Raw genomic sequence first — 13337 nt, 5'->3', positions numbered from 1 at the left:
CAAGAAACCACTATACCTTAACGACCTATTTGGAAAATAAGTAAAAAAGAAATTTGAATAGAAAATGACTTTAATAAAAATGGAAGTCGAATTAAAATAAAAATGGAAGTTGCATAAAATTAAAAATGGAAGTTCATTCAAGATACCACTATATCTTTACGATCTATTTCGAAATTAAATAAAAAAAGAAGTTCAATAGAAAAGTAAATTGAATAAAAATGAAAATTGAATAAAAATAAAAATGAAAGTTGCAAAAAATTAAAAATGGAAGTTCAATCCAGAAACCACTATACGTTAACGATTTATTTGGAAATTAAATGAAAAAGGAAGTGGAATAGAAAATGTAACTTAAATAAAAATGGAAGTTACTTAAAAATAAAAATGGAAGTTGCAGAAAATTAAAAATGAAAATTCATTCAAGAAACCACTATACCTTAACGATCTATTTGGAAATTGAATAAAAAAGGAAGTTGAATAGAAAAATAATTTGAATAAAAATGGAAGTCGAATAAAAATAAAAATGGAAGTTGCGGAAAATTAAAAATGGAAGTTCAATCCAGAAACCAGTATACCTTGACGATCTATTTGGAAATTAAATAAAAAAGGAAGTTGAGTAGAAAAGAAACTGATTGAAAAATGAAGTTAAATAAAAATAAAAATGGAAGTTGCAAAAAATTAAAAATGGAAATTCATTCAAGAAACCAGTATACCTTAACGATATATTTGGAAATTAAATAAAAAAAGGAAGTTGAATCGAAAAATAACTTGAATAAAAATGGAAGCCGAATAACAATAAAAATGGAAGTTGCAGAAAATTAAAAATGGATGTTCATTCAAGAAACCACTATACCTTAACGATCTATTTAGAAATTAAATAAAAATAAAAATGAAAGTTGCATAAAATTAAAAATGGAAGTTCAATCCAGAAACCACTATACCTTAACGATCTATTTGGAAATTAAATAAAAAAGGAAGTTGAGTAGAAAAGAAACTTGAATGAAAAAGGAAGTTAAATAAAAATAAAAATTGAATTTGCAGCAAATTAAAAATGGAAATTCATTCAAGAAACAACTATACCTTAACGATCTGTTTGGAAATTAAATAAAAAAGGAAGTTTAATAGAAAAGTGAATTCAACCAAAATGGAAATTGAATAAAAATAAAAATGACAGTTGCATAAAATAAAAAACGGAAGTTCAATCTAGAAACCACTATACGTTAACGTTCTATTTGGAAATTAAATAAAAAAGGAAGTTGAATAGAAAAGTAACTTGAATAAAAATGGAAGTTACTTGAAAATGAAAATGGAAGTTGCAGAAAATTAAAAATGGAAGTTAATTCAAAAAACCACTATACCTTAACAATCTATTTGGAGATTAAATAAAAAAGGTAGTTGAATAGAAAAATAACTTGAATAAAAATTGAAGCTGAATAAAAATAAAAATGGAAGTTCATTAAAGAAACCACTATACCTTAACGACCTATTTGGAAATTAAATAAAAAAGGAACTTCAACAGAAAAGAAAATTGAATAAGAATGGAAGTTGAATAAAAATAAATAGGAAAGTTGCATCAAATTAAAAATGTAAGTTCAATCCAGAAGCTATAATACCTTAACGATCTATTTGGAAATTAAATAAAAAAGGAAGTTGAATAGAAAAGAAGCTTGAATAAAAAAAGAAGTTGAATAGAAATAAAAATGGAAGTTGCAGAAAATTAAAATTTGAAGTTCATTCAAGAAACCACTATACCTTAACGATCTATTTGGAAATTAAATAAAAAAGAAAGTTTAATAGAAAAGTAAATTGAATAAAAATGGAAGTTGTATAAAAAATAAAAATGGAAGTTCAATCCCGAAACCACTATACTTTGACGATCAATTTGGAAATTAAATTAAAAAGTAAAAGGAAGCTGAGTAGAAAAGAAACTTGAATAAAAAAAGGAAGTTAAATAAAAATAAAAATGGAAGTTGCAGAAAATTAAAAATGGAAGTTAGTTCAAAAAACCATTATACCTTAACGATATATTTGGAAATTAAATAAAAAAGGAAGCTGAATGGAAAAATAACTTGAATAAAAATGGAAGCTGAATAAAAATAAAAATGGAAGTTCATTAAAGAAACCATTATACCTCAACGATCTATTCGGAAATTAAATAAAAAAGGAAGTTGAATAGAAAAGAAACTTGAATAAAAAAGGAAGTTAAATAGAAAAGAAACTTGAATAAAAAAGGAAGTTAAATAAAAATAAAAATGGAAGTTGCAGAAAATTAAAAATGGAAGTTAATTCAAGAAACCACTATACCTTAACGATCTATTTGGAAATTAAATAAAAAAGGAAGTTGAATTGAAAAATAACTTGAATAAAAATGGAAGCTAAATAAAAATAAAAATGGAAGTTTCATAAAATTAAAAATGGAAGTTCATTAAAGAAACCACTATACCTTAACGATCTATTTGGAAATTAAATAAAAAAGGAATTTGAATAGAAAAATAACTTGAATAAAAATGGAAGTCGAATAAAAATAAAAATAGAAGTTGCAGAAAATTAAAAATAGAAGTTCATTCGAGAAACCAATATACCTTAACGATCTATTCGGAAATTAAATAAAAAACAAAGTTTAATAGAAAAGTAAATTGAATAAAAATGGAAGTTGAATAAAAATAAAAATGGAAGTTGCAGAAAATTAAAAATGGAAGTTCAATCCAGAAACCACTATACCTTAACGATCTATTTGGAAATTACAGAAAAAAGGAAGTTGAGTAGAAAAGAAACTTGAATAAAAAACGAAGTAAAATAATAATAAAAATGGAGGTTGCAGAAAATTAAAAATAGAAGTTCATTCAAAAAACCACTATACCTTAACGATCTCTTTGGAAATTAAATAAAAAAGGAAGTTGAGTAGAAAAATAATTTGAATAAAAATGGGAGCTGAATAAAAATAAAAATGGAAGTTCCATAAAATTAAAAATGGAAGTTCATTAAAGAAACCACTATACCTTGACGATCTATTTGGAAATTAAATAAAAAAGGAAGTTGAGTAGAAAAGAAACTTGAATAAAAAATGAAGTTAAATAAAAATAAAAATGGAAGTTGCAGAAAATTAAAAATGGAAGTTAATTCAGGAAACCACTATACCTTAACGATATATTTGGAAATTAAATAAAAAAGGAAGTTGAATAGAAAAATAACTTGAATAAAAATGGAAGCTGAATAAAAATAAAAATGGAAGTTCCATAAAATTAAAAATTGAAGTTCATTAAAGAAACTACTATACCTCAATGATCTATTTGGAAATTAAATAAAAAAGGAAGTTGAATAGAAAAGAAACTTGAATAAAAAAGGATGTTAAATAAAAATAAAAATGGAAGTTGCAGAAAATTAAAAATGGAAGTTAATTCAAGAAACCACTATAGCTTAACCATCTGCTTGGAAATTAAATAAAAAAGGAAGTTGAATAGAAAAATAACTTGAATAAAAATGGAAGCTGAATAAAAATAAAAATGAAAGTTGCATAAAATTAAAAATGAAAGTTCAATCCAGAAACCACTATACCTTAACGATCTATTTGGAAATTAAATAAAAAATGAAGTTGAGTAGAAAAGAAACTGATTTAAAAAGGAAGTTAAATAAAAATTAAAATGGAAGTTGCAGAAAATTAGAAATGGAAGTTCATTCAAGAAACCACTATACCTTAACGATCTATTTGGAAATTAAATAAAAAATGAAGTTGAATAGAAAAATAACTTGAATAAAAATGAAAGTCGAATAAAAATAAAAATGGAAGTTGCAGAAAATTAAAAATGGATGTTCATTCTAGAAACTACTATACCTTAACGTTCAATTTGGAAATTTAATAAAAAAGAAAGTTTAATAGAGACGTAAATTGAATAAAAATGGAAATTGAATAAAAATAAAAATGAAAGTTCCATAAAATGAAAAATGAATCTTCAATCCAGAAACCACTATACCTTAACGACCTATTTGGAAATTAAATAAAAAAGGAAGTTGAGTAGAAAAGAAACTTGAATGAAAAAGGAAGTTAAATAAAAATAAAAATGGAAGTTGCAGAAAATTAAAAATGGAAATTCATTCAAAAAACCACTATACCTTAACGTTCTATTTGGAAATTAAATAAAAAAGGAAGTTTAATGGAAAAGTAAATTGAATAAAAATGGAAATTGAATAAAAATAAAAATGAAAGTTGCATAAAATTAAAAATGGAAGTTCAATCCAGAAACCACTATCCGTTAACGATCTATTTGGAAATTAAATAAAAAAGGAAGTTGATAGAAAGGTAACTTGAATAAAAAAGGAAGTTAAATAAAAATAAAAATGGAAGTTGCAGAAAATTAAAAATGGAAGTTCATTCAAGAAACCACTATACCTTAACGATCTATTTGGAAATTAAATAAAAAAGGAAGTTGAATAGAAAAATAACTTGAATAAAAATGGAAGTTAAATAAAAATAAAAATGGAAATTGCAGAAAATTAAAAATGGAAGTTCATTCAAGAAACCACTATACCTTAACGATATATTTGGAAATTAAATAAAAAAGGAAGCCGAATAGAAAAATGACTTGAATAAAAATGGAAGTCTAATAAAAATAAAAATGGAAGTTGCATAAAATTAAAAATGGAAGTTCATTCAAGATACCACTATACCTTAACGATCTATTTGGAAATTCAATAAAAAAGGAAGTTTAATAGAAAAGTAAATTGAATAAAAATGAAAGTTCAATAAAAATAAAAATGGAATTTGCAGAAAATTAAAAATTGAAGTTCATTCAAGAAACCACTATACCTTAACGATCTATTAGCAAATTAAATAAAAAAGGAAGTTGAATAGAAAAATAACTTGAATAAAAATGGAAGTTGAATAAAAATAAAAATGGAAGTTGCATAAAATTAAAAATAGAAGTTCATTAAAGAAACCACTATACCTTAACGATCTTGTAACAACCTACATTTATGGCTTAGTCATGTTTGCATACATTTGTATGTTTTGCCATGTTAAGATGCTGTAGCGACCCATATTCATGTCATGGTCATATTCATGTTCATTTACATAACTTTGTCTCGATAAGCTTGCATTCATGAATCTCGTCTTGCTTTGTGTGTTATGTGTTTTGCCTAAGTATTGTATGCATGCTTTGTCCCTTTCTTGCTATGTTAAGCCGAAGTTATGCCAAGCCTAGGTTACGTTACGCCTAGATCATTCCAAGCCGAGGTCATCTTCAGCCTAGAAGTATCTTGGAAACCCCTTTGTTTGGCCTCCACCTTCGCCCTGGCATATTGGCCGAGATGTCATTATCTAGGCCAAGGTGTGAATCACCAAGGCCGAGATGTTACCTTTGCACCTGAGTGACCTTGTCCTGGAGTGGTATGACCTAGACCGAGGTGTGGCACATCTAGGCCAAGGTGTGGCACAGCTTAGTCAAGTGTTGTCCTTCCTAGCCGAGGTCATTGTCACCTTAGTTGCCGAAGCCTTGTTCTTAGCCGATGTCATCAATTGCCGGAGTGCCTTACCGAGTAGCTTGTCAGATACGCTTTGTCATAGTCTTGTCTTGTCAATCTATCACCTTTTTGAAGAGAACCAACCAGTCGTTGCCACGTGTCCGAGCTGAGGGTTAAGTTAGCCGGCAGAGAGAGAAACCCATCATTTGTTTCTATACTTGTTTGAAGAAAAGAGAGAAGCTCTAAGAGAGGAAGAAGAGTTCTTGAGGGAGAGAAGATTTCTAAGCTTGATTCCTAGAGATCGAACCGTTAGATCCGTGTTCTAAGGTTAGATTCTTGATCCGCTCTTGTTGTTCTTTATGTTTATATTATTGCATTGCATGATTGAATATGATTTGTAAGCCATGCATTGCTTTGAGGTTCGGTTTTAGAAAGAGAAAATGGCATTCATGTGTTCTTCAAGAAAAGTCATGTTTTGATCCGAAGGCTCATACCTAGATCCATGTTTTTGTGTTTGTTTTCACATGATTTTCAAGTATGGGTACCCAGGTCCATGTTTTCGAACTCATAGCATGAAATCCCAGATTTTGTAAATAAAGAAGTTATGATTTTGGCATGCATGTTCCTCATGTTCTTCATGTTCATATTCTTCCTGTTCTTCACGGGTGAAAACCCAGATCTCCAGACCTCACTTCCCGAGGTGTAGCCGCCGAGATCACTCTCACCTAGACCTCACACTTAGGCCAAGCATCATATCTCACCTTGGCCTACCTTGCATGATCACTTACACTTTTAGTTTGTCTTGTGCGAACCTCGGCGTGCAGCCGCATGCCGAAGCCTAGGTAGCCACATCTCGGCCAGGAGGTGTAGGACCTCGGCAAAGACCTGGTTGGTACCCAGCATGTCTTCCTGACATGTAAAATAGTGTTTTGACTTCCAGCATGTTTTCCCGAGATCATTTGCATGCATGTGAGACTTGTTTTGAGAAGTATGTTCAGTGTGCTTGCCATGTGTTGTAGGACTTGGACCTTTGCCTTGATCCCGACGTCCCAAGAACTAAAGTGAGTGGTATTTTTAATAAAGTTATGTTCTTAAGGTTTTGATAAAGCTTTGCCTTGTTTTGATAAAAGTATTTGTTAAGCGTGAATGATATCCCTATTTTATGAATCAAGTATAAGCTTTGTTTTGAATGGCAATGTATCAAGAAAGCTTTGTTTTAACGACATTCTCGAAAAGTCCCTCGTGCTGGAGGACTCTAAACTTTCGCAGCACCTCTTGATTTGAAAGTCCCTCGTGCTGGAGGACTCTAAATTTTCACAGCACCAAGTGTTAAAGGGCTACGGGCTCTTGTAACATAGGTCCCTTGTGCTGGATGACTCTAAACTTGAGCAACACCCAAGTGTTAAAGGGCTACGGGCTCTTGTAACATAGGTCCCTTGTGCTAGAGGACTCTAAACTTGAGCAACACCCAAGTGTTAAAGGGCTACGGGCTCTTGCTTGGTCTTGTTTTGCCACTGGCGGTTTACCGCGTTGGTCTTGTAAGTAAGTAAGTTTTGAAGGACCAAGGTTATGCCGAGGTTATGTTATAAGATTTGACGCATGTGAAGTATGTAAGTTTTGTAAGATCAAGTTTGATGAACAAGATTTATCTCATGTTTTGTACAAGCTATGATAAGTATGGTTTTGTCAAAGATATATTATGTAATGTTTTGAAAGACCTCGGGAATCATTCATTTAACCCCTTTATTACTTATACCATTCACTGAGTATCCAAGCTCACCCTCCCTATGTATATATGTAGGTAACAAGCAAGAAGTCGGCTACGCCGAGATGTGTGTTTTGCATGTATGTTTATGCCGGCAGTGAGGATGTCGGCAAACTAGAAGATTATGTTTCATTATTTGTGGCTCAAGTGTTTTTGTTTATGTCGGCAATTTTTGAAGATTATGTATTTTGAACATGTCGGCTCGAGAAGCATTTTTCCAAGATGTAATATGTATTTTTGTACTTCATTTCTATTTGTATTCAAGTTGTAAAGCTATGTAAAGATGTATGCCATTTCATTTGACTTATGCACCGCTCTTATGGACCACTTGTATTTTAGATTATTGCTTCCGCATTTGTGAGCCCCCTATATCTATACTCTGATTGGGTGAATTTTGAAAGTTGGCCTTCGGTAATCTCGGATTACTGGCCATCACGGCACCAACCTACTAGGGGCGGTTTGGGGTCGTGACAGATCTATTTGGAAATTAAATAAAAAAGGAACTTTAATAGAAAAAAAAATTGAATAAAAATGGAAGTTGAATAAAAATAAAAATGAAAGTTGTATAAAATTAAAAATGTAAGTTCAATCCAGAAACCATTATACCTTAACGATCTATTTGGAAATTAAATAAAAAAGGAAGTTGAATAGAAAAGAAGCTTGAATAAAAAAAAGAAGTTGAATAGAAATAAAAATGGAAGTTGCAGAAAATAAATATTGGAAGTTCATTCATGAAACCACTATACCTTAACAATATATTTCGAAATTAAATAAAAAATGAAGTTTAATAGAAAAGTAAATTGAATAAAAATGGAAGTTGAATAAAAATAAAAATGGAAGTTCAATCCAGAAACCACTATACCTCGACGATCTATTTGGAAATTAAATAAAAAAGGAAGTTGAGTAGAAATGAAACTTGAATAAAAAAGGAAGTTAAATAAAAATAAAAATGAAAGTTGCAGAAAATTAAATATGGAAGTTAATTCAAGAAACCATTATACGTTAACCATCTATTTGGAAATTAAATAAAAAAGGAAGTTGAATAGAAAAATAACTTGAATAAAAATGGAAGCTGAATAGAAATAAAAATGGATGTTGCAGAAAATTAAAAATGAAAGTTCATTCAAGAAACTACTTGTCACGCCCCCAAACCGCCCCTAGTAGTTTGGTGCCGTGATGGACAGTAATCCGTAATTACCGAAGGCCAACTTACAAAATTCACACACAATCAGAGTATAAAATATGGGGCTTACAAGTGCGGAAGCTACACATACATATACAGAAACTAATAGTCCATGAGAGCCGTGCTTAAGTCCAGTGAAATGACATACATCTTTATAAAGTCTTACAACTTAAATATAAGAAGGAAATGAGATACAAAACACATCTTGACCAAAAGGCTTCTCAAGCCGACATATACAAGTACAAATGAAAAATAAGCCGAGAAGCATGATCTTCAAGATGGTACAAAAATGCTATTCCAAAACATGTCGGCAAAGCACCCAAAACACATCGGCAATCACGTCTAGGCCTCAATGCCTTCTTGTTCATCACCTACATATATATAGAGAGGGTGAGCTTGGATACTCAGTGAATGATATCAGAAATAAAGGTTTTGCATGATTGATATCCAAGATTTCTTTCAAAGCAATACATAGCATACTTTACAATCAAGGAAAAATCAAGTTCATTGCCGGCCTTTCAAGTTCTTTGGATGTTATTACATCTACTTAATACAAGAGGGTGATGACATTCCCAAGACAAGAGTGCAGTTGCATTATAGTCCCCTGCAGCTAAGGACTTTCAAGACAAGAGTGCAGTTGCATTATAGTCCCCTGCAGCTAAGGACTTTCAAGACAAGAGTGCAGTTGCATTATAGTCCCCTGCAGCTAAGGACTTTCAAGACAAGAGTGCAGTTGCATTATAGTCCCCTGCAGCTAAGGACTTTCAAGTAATGTCATCAAAACAAGATAGTGTTTAATATACAAGTAGGGATAGTCATTCATGCTAGATCAAATACTTTTCAAAAACAAGGCAAGACGAGATTTACGAAAACAAGTGTAACATAGCTTTATTAAAAATACCACTCACATAGTTTCTTCACACGTCGGGGTCGAGACAAGCCCAAGTCCTACAAACACATGGCAAAGCCTATTGAATGCACTTTCAAACAAGTTTCGTATGTACACAAATGGTTTCGGAAAACATGCTGGGCACTAACCAGGTCTAGGCCGAGGTTCCACACCTCCTCGCCGAGGTGTGTTCCCGAGGGCCACATGCAAGGAAAAGAGGTCGGGAAACTCTGGGTTTCCCTCTGCTGATGAACATGAAGAACATGAGTATGAAAACATGAAAAATATGGATGTTCGATCACAACCTGTTATCACAAATCTGGGATTTTCATGTTACGAGTTTGAAAACATGGACCTGGGTACCCGTACTTGGAATCCTTGCGGAAATAAACACAAAAACATGATTCTTTATGCAAGCTTTTGGATCAAAACAAGACTTTCTTGAAGAACACATGAATGTCATTTTTCTCTTTCTAAAATCGAACTTCAAAACGATGCATGGCTTATAAATCATATCCGATCATGCAATGTAATAACATGAACATAGAGGACATCATGAGCAGATCAAGAATCTAACCTTAGAACACGGATCTGACGGTTCGATCTCTAGGAATCAAGCTTGAAGATCTACTTCCTCACTCTAAAACTCTTTCTTCCTCCTAGAGCTTCTCTCTCTACAAGGCAAGTTTATGATACCAAATGGTAGTTTTCTATACCCGGTTCTGGGATTAACCCTCTGCTGAGACACGTGGCGGCGACTGGTTGGGTTCATCCTGAAAAGGTGACTGGCAGGCCAGACAAAGCATGGTGGAAGGGTGTTCAACAAGCAAAGCGGTATGGGCTCTTTGACAGGCTATGACATCGGCTAACAACAAGGCGTATCTAACAAGCTACACGGAGTGGCACTCCGGCAAGGGGTGATATCGGCTAACAAAGGACCTCGGCAACTAAGGTGACAATGACCTCGGCTAGGAAGGACAACACTTGACTAAGCTGTGCCACATCTTGGCCTAGATGCGCCACACCTCGGCCTAGGTCGTACCACTCCAGGACGAGATCACTTGGGTACAGGGTAACATCTCGGCTAATGCGTCAAGACGAGAATGGAGGTCAGCAAGGGGTTTCAAGATACTACGACTAGACTAAGGATGACCTCGGCTTGGAATAACATCGGCTAGCATAACTCAGGCAAGGCGTGACTTAAGTTTTACATCAAGGAAAGAGCAAGGCAAGTATACCACACTTAGACAAATCACAAGGCTTCAAAACAAGGCATGGATCACATTAGCTCAAGCGAAACAAATCACAAACATACACATGCAACTTAACAAGTCATAATCATACAGATGCTCATGAATATGATGAGAACATAAAATGTGGGTTCTACAGTCTACCCTCCTTAAGGAAGTTTGGTCCCCAAACTTAAGTTACCTTGTCCTACGAATAACTTCGGGTAACGGATTTTCATCTCCTCTTCCTTTTCCCATGTGGCCTCCTCGCCATAATGCTTCTCCCATTCGATTTTCACCATTGATATCGACTTGTTTCTCAACTGTCTCACTTGTCTGTCGATAATTCTCATCGGCTTCTCTTCGTAGCCCAAGTCTTCATTAACTACAACCCCGGAGTAATCTATTACATGCAGTGGGTCTCGGATATATTTTCTCAGCATTGAAACATGGAACACGTTGTGGACTTGGCTCAATTCTGGCGGCAAAGCGAGTCTGTAAGCAACGGTGTTAACTTTCTCAAGAATTTCAAACGGCCCAATATATCGGGGTGCGAGTTTACCCTTCTTCCCAAATCTCGAAACTCCTGTCATCGGTGAGACCTTCAAAAATACATGGTCCCCAATTTCAAATTCTAACTCCCTCCTTCTTTGGTCGGCATAACACTTCTGTCGACTCTGTGCAGTTTTAATCCTCTGCTGAATGAGTTTGAGTTGTCATCTGAACCAACTCGGGGCCAATTAGAGCTTTGTCTCCTACTTCAGTCCAACATATCGGCGATCTGCACTCCCTCCCATACAAAGCTTCATACGGCGCCATGCCTATGCTGGCTTGATAACTGTTGTTGTACGCGAACTCTACTAATGGCAAATGCGATTCCCAACTTCCCTGGAAATCCAACACGCACAGTCTGAGCATGTCTTCGAGTGTCTGAATCGTTCTTTCTGTCTGCCCGTCGGTCTGAGGGTGAAAGGCTGTGCTAAATCTCAACTCTGTTCCCAAGGCTCCTTGTAGACTCTGCCAAAATCTAGAAACGAACTTCGGATCTCGGTCTGACACAATGGACATCGGCACACCATGAAGCCTAACGATCTCATTCATGTACAATTCGGCAAGTCGGTCGGTATTGAATGTAGTCTTGACAGGCAAAAAGTGAGCTGACTTAGTAAACCTGTCGACTATAACCCAAATGGAATCCATACCTCTTTGCGTCCTCGGCAAACCCACTACGAAATCCATGGAGATGTGCTCCCATTTCCACTCAGGAATTGACAAGGGTTGAAGAAGTCCTGTCGGTCTCTGGTGTTCTGCCTTCACTCGCTGACAACACAGACACTGAAATACGAACTCGGCTATCTCTCTTTTCATGTTTGGCCACCAAAAGGTCCGCTTTACGTCCCGATACATCTTGGTGCTCCCTGGATGGATGGCAAACTTGGAATTATGAGCCTCTTGCAAAATCTTCCTTTTTAACTCTGGTACGTCGGCCACGCACAATCTTCCTTCGAACTTAAGCACTTGATCCTCCATAGTGTATCCCGGCCTCGGCTTGGTGACGAATTCATCAATTACCTTCTTGAGGAATTTATCCTCCCTCTGTCCGGTCTTCACTTCCTCAATAATGGTCGGTTCCACCGAAACCGCTGTCAGGCACGTCAAACTTCCAACTAACTTCCTGCTCAATGCGTCGGCTATGGAATTTGCCTTACCTGGGTGGTACTGAATCTGCATGTCATAATCCTTCAGTAGCTCGAGCCATCTTCTCTGCCTCATATTTAACTCTTTCTGAGTGAACAGGTACTTCAGACTCTTGTGGTCGGTGAAAACTTGGCAAGATGTTCCATACAAGTAATGACGCCATATCTTCAAAGCAAAAACCACGGCAGCTAGCTCCAGATCATGGGTAGGATAATTCTTTTCATTGGGCTTCAACTGACGAGACGCGTACGCTATGACTTTACCTTTTTGCATTAACACGCAACCCAAACCTTTATGTGAAGCATCACTGTAAATCTGAAACCCCTCATTAGCTGATGGTAGTACCAGAACTGGTGCTGTAACTAACCTCGTCTTCAGTTCCTGGAAGGCTGATTCTCTTTCATTGGTCCATTCATAAGCTGCTCCCTTCTTAGTTAGTTGTGTCAAAGGCACTGCAATCCTCGAGAAATCCTTCACAAACTTCCTGTAATAACCTGCCAAACCCAGAAAACTACGAACCTCGGACACGTTGGTCGGCGTCGGCCAATTCACAATGGCTTCAATCTTACTGGGGTCAACTGATATACCATCTTCATTGATCACATGCCCTAGAAATGAAATGCTGGAAAGCCAAAACTCGCATTTACTTAACTTGGCGTACAACTTTTTATCTCTCAAGGTCTGCAGGGCAAGTCTCAGATGATTCTCGTGCTCGCTCGTACTCCCGGAATAGATCAATATGTCGTCGATAAAAATAATGACAAACTCATCTAGGTACGGCTTAAAGACTCTGTTCATCAAATCCATGAATGCCGCTGGGGCATTGGTTACTCCGAAGGGCATTACCAAGAATTCGTAGTGGCCATATCTTGTCCGAAAGGCAGTTTTCTCAATGTCCTCGGCTTTAACCTTCAACTGGTGGTAGCCCGACCTAAGGTCAATCTTGGAAAAGACTCGTGCTCCTCGTAGTTGATCAAGCAAATCGTCAATTCTAGGCAATGGGTACTTGTTCTTGATGGTCACCTTATTAAGCTCTCTGTAGTCAATGCAAAGACGAAGTGTGCCATCCTTTTTCTTAACAAATAGAACGGGTGCTCCCCACGGTGAAGTGCTCGGCCT

This window comes from Camellia sinensis, chromosome 2 (genome assembly GCF_055761805.1).
Source record: "Camellia sinensis isolate YWXY chromosome 2, ASM5576180v1, whole genome shotgun sequence".
NCBI lineage: Eukaryota > Viridiplantae > Streptophyta > Magnoliopsida > Ericales > Theaceae > Camellia > Camellia sinensis.
The sequence above is the reverse complement of the archived record's forward strand: the minus strand, read 5'-3'. Positions refer to the sequence as shown.